The 13,921-nt window shown below is 41.3% G+C and overlaps 1 long non-coding RNA gene across 1 annotated transcript in view; it reads left to right on the forward strand.

The window, feature by feature from the left end:
- LOC131762007 (uncharacterized) overlaps positions 1 to 13,467 on the forward strand; it is a 29,953-nt gene extending 16,486 nt beyond the window's left edge. The window contains exons 2-3 of the long non-coding RNA XR_010841896.1: positions 10,932 to 11,046; positions 13,395 to 13,467. This is a non-coding gene — a long non-coding RNA (uncharacterized lncRNA). The remainder of the gene's footprint in view (positions 1 to 10,931; positions 11,047 to 13,394) is intronic.
- The last annotated feature ends 454 nt before the right edge of the window (positions 13,468 to 13,921 follow it).

Raw genomic sequence — 13,921 nt, forward strand, 5'->3', positions numbered from 1 at the left:
CACTGTGTCTTATAATTCTTTATATCCCTTACAGTACCAGGCATTTAACTACAGCTTAATGCACTCTAAAACAATGCTTTGTTGTTTCTGACTATTGAATTGAATTGAAAATATTAGTCTGTTTGTACCCTAATTGTTAGGACCCAGCACATAATTGGCATTTTTTAAATGTTTATTAAAATAAGAATTAAATATATTCTTATTCTGAGAGATCTCATTGTCAAAGAAAGGTTATTTTTTCAATTAAGTGATATTGAGAGGATTGGAGAATGAGTAGAGTATTGTAAATGTTGTATTACATAGTATACATATGTAAAAGGAGGATGACATAAATAACAAAAAGTAATTTACATAGCCATCTTCAAAACAAATATTTCCACTTTGAAGAAGATGAATTAAAACTAGGAATTCACTATTTTTCTCTCCTTGAAATCTTTTTGAAATAATCCAGTTTTTTTGTTTTTTTTTTTTAAATAAGAGCTCTGGTAAATCAGGAAGGTGATGTGATAGTTACATGAAAGTGTTCCCAGTGAACCAGGCACATTGGTACTCAGGTCCTTGTGTAGTTCCCCTCTCATACTGAAGCAGGACTTTAGCCAATAGAATACCAAGAGTGGTACTGGACCATTTTGTATCTAAGCCTTTAAAAGTCCTGGTGGCTTCCTCTTTTACACTTGGAGGGAAGGAAAAAGAAATTTTTTTTTCTGTATCCAATTTAGGTCATTGACTGGGGCCCTGCCAATTAAACTGCCTAAAGACAGAGAGAAGAACAAAAGAATTTTATTAACACTTGCATTATGTGTATACTCAGTGATGAGTTGCTCAAAGGAGTGGCTAGAACTTGGGCTTATATGGCATCTTAGCAAAGAACAATAAATTTGTAGAGAAATGACAGGACAAAGGGAGATGGTTTTAGGCTTCCAAGGGTGACAAACTGTGGGAAGGTAAATATGTGGGGGAAGCTAATGGAGTGAAGTTGGTTTCTGCAGGTCCATATTGGTGTTGACTTTCCATCTTTTTCATGGCCATAAAACTTCCCTGGGAGAGGAAGTTATGGCAGCTCTCATTTCTCAGAAGTTTCTGCTTTTTGTCAGGTAAGGGAAGCTCCTGGAAGGTGTCTTTCTGCACTTGTCAATTCTCATTTGCCTCTAGCTCAAAATAATCCTTATGCCAATAGCATATTTTAGGGTGGCATATTCTGGCCCCTACACACTCTTGGAAGCTGGCCACCAAGTATGAAGTCCAACTACCGTGCTATAGAGAGAGGCCATGTAGAAAGACCTTGGAGGATGAGATACCCCTGAGGATGGAGAGAATGGCCATTTGGAGAAGCACCAAGGGGCCAGATATGTGAGAGAAGACATCATCTCGGATGTCCCCATGCCGCATAGCCGTCTGAGTGTAACTGCATGAGAGACCTAAAATGACACCAGGAGAAGAACTTCTCAGCTGAACCTGGTCAACACATAATGTCATTAGAGATCTTAATAAGTTAATGTTTTAAGCCATGAAATTTTGGGTTGATTGATACTTGGCTATCATTCTAGAAGCTATAAAGCATCTGGAAGTGGACTGACAGTAAACAAACGCAGGTAGACCTTCCTATATGTGTTCCAGGCTCAGAGCAAAGGCAATGCTATCAGGAGCCAGCCCTGAGATACAAAGAATTGGGTGGGGTTGGGAACTTAACAACCTTCACTTTGCTAGGCGTGCTGGCTAAGGGAGGGGTGTGCCATAGCCAGCTCCTGGATCGGGCACTAATGGGTTTGGTGGCTGCAGTGACCCTTCAGGTTGCCGTGGTAAATTGAGCATGTCATGACAAGTCCAGCATATCACCTCGCAGTAACCTCCTGCAATATCCCTAATGTCCAAGGACAGAAGCTGGCATGTTTGCCAATTTTTTAATGGTGGCAGGGAGGGCATCAAAGCAAAGAATTTAGAGAACTCCGTTTATCTTACTTGAGAGAGTTTCCAAACTGTCTCTAAGGAGGTGCGTAGCTGAAAATATTCCAAGAGCAAAGGTCAAGGCTTACTGAGATTGATCTCACCAAATGAAGCAGGATGTGAAAACAAACAAAAAACACAACAGGAGAGATTATTTAGCCAGTGTTATAATAACAGCTCTCACTTTAGTACCATTTACTATGTGCTGAAGGCCACTGCCCCAGTTCACTCACAACCTCATTAAAAATGGTGACAGAGGACGGCCAGGGTTTTCACTATTAACCACTGGTCCATATAAATGTGATAAAATGTGATAAAAGTGACCATTTCAAATCAGTGGGAGAAGAATGGATGTTTCAGTAATAGTAATCTTGTACTGCAGAAATTAGGCCAGTTACAGAAAGGGGTCAGTGCTCCAGCTAACTTCATTCACGAAAAAGAGCAGAATTAAAATGAAGACAAAAATAAACCATGTGCTATGTTAATATCTCTAAGTAATAGAGCATGCTTACAAATTGATAAGAAAAAGTCTAATAGAAAATTTGCCAAATGATATGGACAGGCAATAAACAAATATAAAACACAAGTGGTTAATATATACATTTTAAAAAATTACATTTTAACTCAACACAAGTGAAAAGAACGCTTGTTCTTTTTTTTTTTTTTTTTCGGTATGCAGGCCTGTCACTGCTGTGGCCTCTCCCGCCGTGGAGCACAGGCTCTGGACGTGCAGGCCCAGCAGCCACGGCCCATGGGCCCAGTCACTCTGCGGCATGCAGGATCTTCCCGGACTGGGGCATGAACCCGCGTCCCCTGCATAGGCAGGCGGACTCTGAACCACTGCACCACCAGGGGAGCCCAACACTTGTTCTTTTGATTGGATTGTTTGTTTTTTTGATATTGAGCTGCATGAGTTGTTTGTATATTTTGATTAATCCCTTGTCGGTCGCTTCATTTGCAAATATTTTCTCCCATTCTGTGGACTGTCTTTTCGTTTTGTTTATAGTTTCCTTGCTGTGCAAAAGCTTTTAAGTTTAATTAGGTCTCATTTATTTGTTTTTATTTTCATTACTCTAGGAGATGGATCCAAAAAATATTTCTGTGATTTATGTCAAAGAGTGTTCTGCCTATGTTTTCCTCTAAGAGCTTTATAGTGTTCAGTCTTACATTTAGGTCTTTAATCTATTTTGAGTTTATTTTTGTGTATGGTGTTAGGGAATGTTCTAATTTCATTCTTTTACATGTAGCTGTCCACTTTTCCCAGCACCATTTATTGAAGAGCCTGTCTTTTCTCCATTGTATATCCTTGACTCCTTTGTCATAGATTAGTTGACCATAGGTGCGTGAGTTTATCTCTGGGCTCTCTGTCCTGTTCCATTGATCTATATTTCTGTTTTTGTGCCAGTACCATACTGTTTTGATTACTGTAACTTTGTAGTATAGTCTGAAGTCAGAGGACCTGATTCCCACATCTCCATTTTTCTTTCTCAGGACATAATTTTTTGAAATAAAATGTCAGTACTCACTATTAGCAAAGATGAAAAGAGGTGGCCATTTTCTTATACTGTTTATAGACAAATGAATTGCAATATTCCTGGAAAGTTAAATGGCAGTAGGTAAAAAGATCTTTAAGATTTTTATAATTTTTCATATAATAACTCTACTTCTAGATATTAGTCCTAAGGAAAAATCAGAAATATGAACTCCCTTTTATAAACAAGATTTATATATCCTCATTAACTGCAATAATAAAAAACTAGAAGGTGGAAATAGCCCAACTGTTGATCACTTAGAAGAATGATTCAACAAATTACATTGTATACATTTGATGGAATTGCTTAATCATTGTAAATCATGATTTTGAAGCATATTTACTAACACAATAAAGTTCCACTTATTCATTTATTTGTTCATTCTACCAATATGTATTGAATAACTAACACGTGTCAGGCACTGTTATAGGTGCTGTGTTTTCATAATGAGCAGAACTCTCTTCTGGAACAACTGCTGTCCTGGAACATACATTCAGTGAGGACAGAAAATAATAAAGCAAACATATTATGTCAAGTGGCAATAAATGCCAAGAAGAAAAATAAAATCAGAGCAGAGGAGAGTTAATACTGTTAAAATATGACAGAATGATACAGTGTTAGGAACTTTTTATATATTATAATCCTGGTTTTGTAAAGAAATAAACAACCACCATTACCGCCACCACAATAAATATATGTACATAAAAACAGAACAATGACTTGAAGAAAAAAAGAATCAGAACATTCACAATGGTTAGCCCAGGGTAGTAAAATACCTTGTGGTTTTCTTTTTTATTAATTTTATTTTTAAAAAATATATTTTAATTAAAAAAATTTTATTAATTTTTGGTTGCATTGGGTCTTAATTGCTGTGCGCAGGCTTTCTCTAGTTGCGGTGAGCAGGGGCTACTCTTTGTTGCAGTGTGCAGGCTTCTCATTGCAATGGCTTCTCTTGTGGAGCACAGGCTCTAGGCATGCAGGCTTCAGTAGTTGCAGCATGCAATCTCAGTAATTGCAACACACGGGCCCTAGAGCACATGGGCTTCAGTAGTTGTGGTATGTGGGCTCAGTAGTTGTGGTGTACAGGCTGTAGAGTGCACAGGCTTCAGTAGTTGTGGCATGTGGGCTCAGTAGTTGCGGTGTGCGGGCTCTAGGGCACGTGGGCTTCAGTAGTTGTGGCATGTGGGCTCTAGAGTGCAGGCTCCGTAGTTGTGGTGCATGGGCTTAGTTGCTCTGCAGCATGTGGGATCTTCCTGGACCAGGAATCGAACCCGAGTCCCCTGCATTGGCAGGCAGACTCAACCGCTGCACCACCAGGGAAGTCCCACTTGTGGCTTTTAAATATGTTTTCATTTTTCCAAAATGTCAATAAAGAACTTTTATTTAGCATTAGAAAAGTAAACCACAACACAAATTATTTAAATATTTGTTGAGTTACGTTTAAAATGGAAATATTATATTTACATGTTTATTGTTAAGCTAACTGGCTTAGAAGAACACAACACTTGCTAAAACTCATAGAATATACAACACAGAGTGAACCCTAATTTGTGCCATGGACTTTGGGTGATAATGGCATGTCAGTGCAGTTTCATTGCTCATAAAGAGCATACCCTGTGGCACAGAGTGTCCACAATGCACGAGGTTGTGTGTGTGAGAGGACAGGGAATACATGCGAGCTCTCTGTGCTTTCCACTCAGTTTTGCTGTGAACCTACAACTACTATAAAAAAATTAAGTCTATTAATTTAAAAAAAAGAACACAGCAACCGTGATGATGTCAGGCATAGGATTTCTTTAAGGAGGGAATTTTGTAAATACCCTTTATCTTGGTAAATTTGGCATAAATTTGTCACACATCTTTCCCTCAGTCCAAGAAGTACGGTTTTTCAGTATCATGTGAAACGTTTACCACATTTATAAGGGTATTTATATTTATTTAAATACCAGGTCCGTCAGATTGAGGTACAAAACCAATGCCTATTTATTACTGAATAAGAAAGAGCTCTGATCACATGGGCTGGAATACCCGTATTGCTATAAGCAACATATTTTCTTTGTGAAGGAATGGAAGAAGGCTATATTATCAGAAGGTGGCCTGGAGAGCCTGAAATTAGAGGAATTAGGAACTAGTTTTATGATTTGATTATCTAAAGTGTTTCTCAAAGTATAAGTCCATTGACTACCTCCATCAGTCTCCCCAAGGATGTCCACTAAAATGGAAATTCTTAGACACTAACCTAGATTTACTGTATCAAAATCTCCAGAGTCTGCATTTTTAACAAACATCCAAGATGATATTTATGTGCATGGAAGTTTGGGAACCAGCAGTACTTGGTTCCAGTATAACCAGGAAAAAGGGTAGTGGTGCCCCTTTTCTACAATATGGGAGACTTTGCCAGTAGGAAATTAACAGGTCAAGGGTGTTGGTAAGACTGACTTTTCACTAAATCTACTGGTAGAGTACTGCTAATTTCAAACTCTGAGACTGCTTTTCTCTGGTTCCTTGGTGTTCTTAACTTCATTTGATCGCTGTCAAGTCACGGGAGAAAATCATTCTTTTTTCACTTCATATCACTGCCCAGATTTATTATATACTTTTTATATATTTTATAGAAGTGTAATTGCATACAGTGACAGTGACAATTTGATGAGTTTTGACAACTGCAGATATCCATGTAACCAGTACTCCAGCTGAGTATGCCATCATCCTAGGAGGTTCACTACGGTCTCTTCCATTCTATCGCTGCCCCTATCTATCCTGGCAACCACTATCATGATTTCTCTCCCCACAGATCAGTTTTGCCCGTTCTATAATTTCATAACATGATGTATTGACTATGGGCTAACTCCATAATTTTTATAAAAGACAGTGACACTCATTTTTCCAAGTTCTTTTAAGAGAAACCACTCTAGACAACCCTTAGAAAACTCCAACACATTTCATTTTGTGTTGGTAAAGGTAGAATACTAGAAGTGGAAGCCCGTGCACCACAACTACGGAGCCTGCACTCTAGAGCCCACGAGCCACAATTACTGAGCCCACATGCCACAACTACTGAAGCCCACGTGCCCTAGAGCCCGCACACCGCAACTACTGAGCCCACATGCCACAACTACTGAAGCCTGTGCACTCTAGAGCCTGTACACCACAACTACTGAGCCCACATACCACAACTACTGAATACTAGAATTACTAGAAGTATAAACAGTATGCCGCTGAGGACTTTAGAAACTGTTCTTCTGTAATTAGTTAGCTAGTTTTAAGCCTTGAGCCAGACATATTTCAACTAAAAGCACTCTGATAATAGGAGAGTATGCAGATGATCCAAATGGAATCAATTCTTCTGATCCAAAACAGTGATACCCCCGATCTCCTATAAAAATTTGGAGATCAGCTTACTAACATGCTATTAGTAATACTTAGGAAGAAGGAAGAATGTGTGGAGATAGGCAAATGAATGCCACTTGATCCATAGACTGTGGACCACCAAGTCTGATCCTGTATTAGCTTTCAAAATGGATCAGTAACATCTTCCCCAACCTTGGATTTCAACATATTCTTATCCACTTTTGTCTTTCCAGCCCCACAATTGCAGTCTTTTTCAGACCCTAAAAGAGAAATTTGAGAAATAGTACATCCTTTCTACCATCCATTATCATAATTCCCTTGTACCTGTAACACATTCTCTGGCCCTTGCCAGTTTTGCATGCTTTGATTCCTCCAGGATTTTAACATTCCTGCTACTCTTTGTATGGTTCTCTGTCACTCTGATCACTTGCCTCCATCTTTTTGAGTGTTCATTCTATATTCTAGTTTAAAGAGCTCTGTGCCATCTCTCTAATTTCTTTAAGAATATCCCCACCTCTTTTCTCTTCTTTGGAATTGCCCAAAGTCATGCTTCTAAGCACTTCCTGGTACTGTCTTCTTTTGGAAACGTGTGGAATTATGCCTATTTTAAAAGATATTTTGAAGTCTAGCTTCCTTAAGTCCTCTGTGCGCATTTTATCCAGCTCATCCTTGTCTTCCCTTGAAGATGACATGGCCACATTCTCCCAGGGTCTCATTCCTTCCACTCTAACAAATGGCTTCTTCCCATTGGTTGGAATCAGTTAGAGCATAGTTATTTTTATTCTTTCCTCTACCTTCTAGGATGTGAAGGCAAGTGAAAAACTGCTCTTATCTGAATGAGATATCCAGAATGTTATCCCCAGCGTGTGCGCTTTGCCAATTTTGTGGCTTTCCCCCATGTGGCTCAGCTCAGTTTCCATAAAAACATCACTTCTGTTCCTCTCTCCTTTCATCTTCATCCAAGCGTTCAGGGATTCCTCTGAATCTATTGTTATTACAGCCTACAATGCTGTTCCATCTCCTCTCAACAGGTCTTTTGTGCATAGCACACCCTTCTATCACTGTGTTCCCATGGACCTGTTCCATCCTGCCAACTCTCCTGGTATCTTTGAGGTCTTGTTTGTCACCCTGTGCTGTAATCTCAAGGTTACTATGTTCTGAGCATGATATCAGGACATCTGCTGCCTATTTTGTTTCTGATGTCCTTCCCAATCGTTTTCTCATGGAATCACTCGGCACCTCCCTCACTGTTGAAATTCTTCCCAGGCCTTCCTTCATGTCATCCATGGAGACCCATTTCAGTTTTATCTAGGTGTTTTTTTCTCCTTTCCCGTCTGTTTTCCATTTACAGCCCTTTTGGCCAGATGAGTTGGTCTCTGACTAAACACATTCTTTTCAGTCTTTGAAAAATGTTCTCCATTCTTAGTCAAATATCCTTCATTCCTACATTTGAAGCTGTGGCCCTGAAATGAAAATTTGCACCAAGTGTGTACCTGGCCATTCATTTTTAAAAAAAAAAAAAATTTAATTATTTACTTATTTAATTTTTGGCTGCATTGGGTCTTTGTTGCCGCTCGCGGACTTTCTCTAGTTGCGGCGAGCGGGGTCTACTCTTCGTTGCGGTGTGCGGCCCTCTCACTGCGGTGGCTTCTCTTGTTGCGGAGCATGGGCTCTAGGCCTGTGGACTTCAGTAGTTGTGGCACGCAGGCTCAGTAGTTGTGGCTCACGGGCTCTAGAGCCTAGGCTCAGTAGTTGTGGCACACAGACTTAGTTGCTCCACGGCATGTGGGATCTTCCTGGACCAGGGCTCAAACCCGTGTCCCCTGCACTGGCAGGCGGATTCTTAACCACTGTGCCACCAGGGAAGTCCCCTGGCCATTCATTTCTCATATCATGTTTTTGTTCTCCACATTTGTGCCCTAAGTCTTCTATGTTCCAAATTTCACAGCATCTTGAGATGCTTCCATCTCTATTTTGACGGCTTTTCATTTCCCTGTAACTTGGCAGTTGATAGTTTGACCAGCCTCAGCAGGCTCTGCCATATGCTAGATTCATATTCCATGAGATAACTCCTCTTCCTGCATGACTTAATTGTGTCAGTTCATAGATATTACCATATCCCTTGCTTGGAGCCCCCAAATTCCAGCATATGCCTTTTCCTCTGTAGCTTTACCATTCGTGTGTCTTTCTCCTCTGTGGGAAAGGAATATCAAAGGTGGTGTAGCGTAGTAGAAAGGAGACTTGCTCTGCTACTTATTACTGGGCAGCTAAAGGGAAGAAATAACTGGGAATTCCCTGGTGGTCCAGTGGTTAGGACTCCGTGCTTCCACTACAGGGGGCACAGTTTTGATCCCTGGTCGGGGAACTAGGATCCTGCATGCTGCACAGCACGGCCAAAAAAACCCGACAAATAACTAAAATAAGTGAACTTTCCAAGCCTCAGCTTCTTTATCCTTCAAGTAGTGATAGGATAATAACATTACTAGGTTATTATGATGATTTAATAAGATACTATACATGAGACCACTTTGTACGCTGAAAGGAGCGCAAATACAGGTTTTAAGAATAATCATTGGCGGGCTTCCCTGGTGGCGCAGTGGTTGAGAATCCGCCTGCTGATGCAGGGAACACGGGTTCGTGCCCCGGTCCGGGAAGATCCCGCATGCCGCGGAGCGGCTGGGCCCGTGAGCCATGGCCGCTGAGCCTGCGCGTCCGGAGCCTGTGCTCCGCAACGGGAGAGGCCACAACGGTGAGAGGCCCGCGTACCGCAAAAAAAAAAAAAAAGAATAATCATTGGGTAATTCAACCTGCAGAGCACATGCATCAGCCATGAGAGGTTGCTCAATATTTGCTCCAACCCTGTATTAACTCAAATATTGAGTGCCTCCTAGAGAGTTCTCAGCCAGGAAGAAACTGAATTTAGGAGTACGTCCTTTCCCCAGAGGGTTAACATGGGCATCGTGGTAGCCTATGCACTGCTCACAAACGTCTGTGCCGTGTCTTGTTTTTTGGATTTTAACACCATCCTGCACAAGTGTTCCTGAGCATCCCAGAGGTCATCCCAGTGGTGTGCAAGAATCTGCTTATTTTCTAGAACCCCAGGCAGTTTGGACCTCTAGCTCATGCAGGATCTACCCTAAGCTAACTTCATCTGGGAACTGGCCACAGTACCCCTTCTCCACCCTAACCATGATGGGATGGCATGGCTCTCTAGTTAGTTTGTTGGACAATTATAAGAACAACTAACCATGATAATAGCACCTACAGGTCTCATGTTTTGAATACCTACCATGTGTCACATAGTCTGCTAGGCTCTCAATATACATCAATGTTTTTCAACCATTTAAAAAAAAGTTATTGTTCCCCTAAGGAGCCTTTTTAGACATGTTTTTCTTAGTATCCCCTCCATGCAATTTTTTTTTTTTTTTTTTTTTTTGCGGTATGCGGGCCTCTCACTGTTGTGGCCTCTCCCGTTGTGGAGCACAGGCTCCGGACGCGCAGGCTCAGCAGCCATGGCTCACGGGCCCAGCCGCTCCGCGGCATGTGGGATCCTCCCGGACCGGGGCACGAACCCGCGTCCCTTGCATCGGCAGGCGGACTCTCAACCACTGCGCCACCAGGGAAGCCCCCCTCCATGCAATTTTAATACCAAAGTCTTACTGTATTTGTTTAGGCACTATATGTATGTCAGTATTGTCTGTGCTTTATATGTAAAAAGAGAGATTTTTTTCACCCTCTCCCCTGAGAACAAATTTTCACCCCTTTGGGAATGATGTTACCTCCCATAGAGAATGCATTTTAAAAAATATATATAATAGGTATATATGTGTATATATATATGTATTTATTTTTCCCCTTCCTGTAATCATTCCCCAAATAATTTCTGAACTGTTTGCTCAATCTCTGAAACTGTTTGTTGCACAACTATTGACCCCAGGGAAAGAAAGCTTGATGTAGAAGTAACAGAAAACACTCCATTTGAGGTAAGGCTGCATTTTCCATGTAGAGCCCAGCCCCCTGGTCAAGCCTGCACAGACTCTAGCTTGAGGCAATCCTGTGGTCTCTCTCGACACACACTCATTTCTTTGTGACCTCCTCCCCCAGGATCTTGAATGGGATGCTAGACGTTGCTCATGAGAAACCCGAGGAGGATACTAAAAAGACAGCTCCAGTTTTCCTGCTGCCTGCTGCCAAGTTTCTTGAGGGCCCAGCTGTTGGGGTAAGATTTTGTAGAATTTTTATTTATTTATTTTTATTATATTTTAGAATTTATATATAATTATATATGAGTTATATATAATTATATGTAGAAATTCAAAAATTATATATATGTATAAAAACCTCTGAGATTTCAGATGCTGTCTTAGTTTTCTGTAGTGTCAAAGGGCTAGAAAATGTGGAAATGGGGGAAGGTAGTGGTGGAAGGATGGATGGGTGAAAGAAAGAAGGAGAGAGAGGAAAGGAGAGGAGGGAGGACTAGAGGGCTGGGGGTGGGAAGAAAGAGAAGAGAAAGAAAAGGGGAGTGAGGGAAAATGTACTGGAAAGAGCAAGGGCCTTGGGATCAGACAACTAGCTTGTTACTTTGTGACCTTGGGAAAGTTACTTTAACACTCTAGGTCATTAATACTTGCTTTCTAAGATCTGTGTTCCTATGTACGATATCTGGCATATACAAGGTGCTCAACTGTGTAAGCATTATTATTCCACATACACGTACATGTAATAAAAGGAATTAGAATCAAATAAATTTGCCAGTCCAGTTTTCTCATCTTAGAAAAGGCTTATGCATGCCAGTACAAATGGGTACAGCCACAAGGCATTCTGTGACCTCAGGAGCAAAGGCTGATGGAAGAGGAGCCTTTGGGAGTTTTCTGAGGGACCCAATAAATAGCACTTCTTTTCCCCATTCCGTTTTTAAACCAGTGAGAAATAAGAGAAAGGGTGGAGGCCAATATACGGCCCTCATTATGATCAATGCTACTTTACAGAGCATAGTTTCTATCTTTGAGCAAGTGGGGTTCTTAATACCAAACTCCAGAATTTGACCAACTTGCTCATCAGCCTCAGGCAATACCTGAATATGGCAGACTTCCCCATGTGGAGAGAGATGCCCCCTGTGGGTGGCTTCTAAGAAAAGGAACAGAAGCAGGAGCTAGGCCATGCATGATTTCTTTCTCCTTCTAAACTCACCAACCAGCGAAGTCAGTTCACCTTCCGCAGGCAAGGAATGTGTCAGGAAGCGGCAGAGGCCGGGTGTGGTATGCTAATGATGTCCCTCCACTTGGACAGGATTAATCGGGGGTGGTGAGGGTAGTGGTGGGAGTGTGAGCTTCCCACCCTCCAACCAGCTCTCAAGGTCAGCAATGGGGTGTTTGCAGAACTGGGAGAATTAATGAGACTCTACAACTGGCTCCGGAGTGGGAGGAGGGGACACTGTAGTGTGCTCCAAAATGTTTAACGATTAGCTCTCTAGAAAAAAAATTATATCCATTTATAAATTTTACTGATGTAAATGGTGTGCAGCACACCATTTAGAAATAATAATAAAATATACAATGCTCTTTATTTTAAATTCCATATAGCCATTGATTCGCACTGAATGTCTTCATTGATTTTTGCTGAACTCTTGTATCCATAGCCAACCTGTGGTTGCAATTCAACTATGATTTGACAAGTGGAGTAATTTCCACCATCCAGATACCAATAGATATAAACAACTCACGAGCATAGAAAATAGTAAAATTTAGTAAGGTTATTAAGAAGGGATGAGTTTTAAGTATTTATGGCCTTTGTTTTTAATGTAAGTTAATTTTAAGTTTATACAATTTAAATTTTAATAATGACAGTGTTTAACAGTACAATTTGTAGAAAGCCTAAAAATGTATCAGTTGGCACACCACCAAGGAACATCCCACAGTTCTAATTATGTTTTTTACAGGTGTGGCAAGTTACAGTTTAATCCCCACTTAAGGAGATATTTGGGTAGCCACCTGGAGTGAGGGGTGGGCTGGCTGCAGGGATCTCCAGGCAGGAAGAATGACATCCACCAGGGGGCAGTGTGCTTCCAGGTGGTCCCTCATATAGGGAGCCAGACCTCAGCCTCCAGTTACTAGAGGAAGAAGGATAAGGGCCACATCTGGGGGCAGAAGGCTGAGACTCAGGGCTTCTTTCTGGGTGTTGACCCGGGGAGCAATCAGGAAAGCAAAACAGAAGTCCTGAGGTGCCATGGGAGAAGGAGTGAGGGGAGAAGCCTCCTGCTGCCTGTATCCATCTGGTGACAGGGCAGCAAGGCCCATTCCAGACCCCACTCTCTCCGGGTGGGGGGGTTGGGGGGGGTGGAGACTCACCCAGGACAGAGGATGAACTTGGGCTCAGGAGTGTGAGTGGAACAGAGCTTAAATTACCCCAAATGGGGCTCAGGGCCTGTAGTTGAGAGGGCCAGGGAGGGGAGACCAATACTAGAAGCGAAGCAGAATTTTCTAGTCAGTTAAACAATTTGGAGCCTTGGAGGACTCAAGCAGGATCACAAAAATCCAGTTTCCAGACTGTTCTCTTTCCTGCACACAGGGTCTGTGGTTGAGTTTTTAAGCAAGATCAAGTTACAAAGCGCCACACACCTATCCACAGGGGCTCTGATGTGGTAAGTACTTTATATGTGATTTTTCCTTTTTCCATTTTGTATGCTTTTGGTCACTTTCTGGAAAGCCCATTTCAGGCTTAAATGCCTCTTTCAGGAGCTTGGAAGTTCAATGTCTTGGTGACTTAGTTTTTCCTACATAAGATAAATCCTGCCACCTTAACAAAGCAAAAGCAAAATTGGTACCTGAAAAAATCGCATTTTCATATCAGTTTGGGCAGAATTGTCCCTAAAATGTTATAGACTATCCAAATCATTTATATAAAATAAGTTTTTGTTTGTTTCTCTACACTCACATGTTGGGAGATTCAGTTTGCTTACTTGTTTTATTTATGAAGGTTTAGCTTCGTATTGAAACTTGAAAGCCAAGGATTTCAAAAGAGTTGTGCTTGTCTCTTTGCTTGTTTCAGGCATAAATTGCTCCCAGGCCGCAGGATAAAAGTCACTTCATAACTGG

This window comes from Kogia breviceps, chromosome 8 (assembly GCF_026419965.1).
Source record: "Kogia breviceps isolate mKogBre1 chromosome 8, mKogBre1 haplotype 1, whole genome shotgun sequence".
In the NCBI taxonomy this organism is placed as follows: Eukaryota; Metazoa; Chordata; class Mammalia; order Artiodactyla; family Physeteridae; genus Kogia; species Kogia breviceps.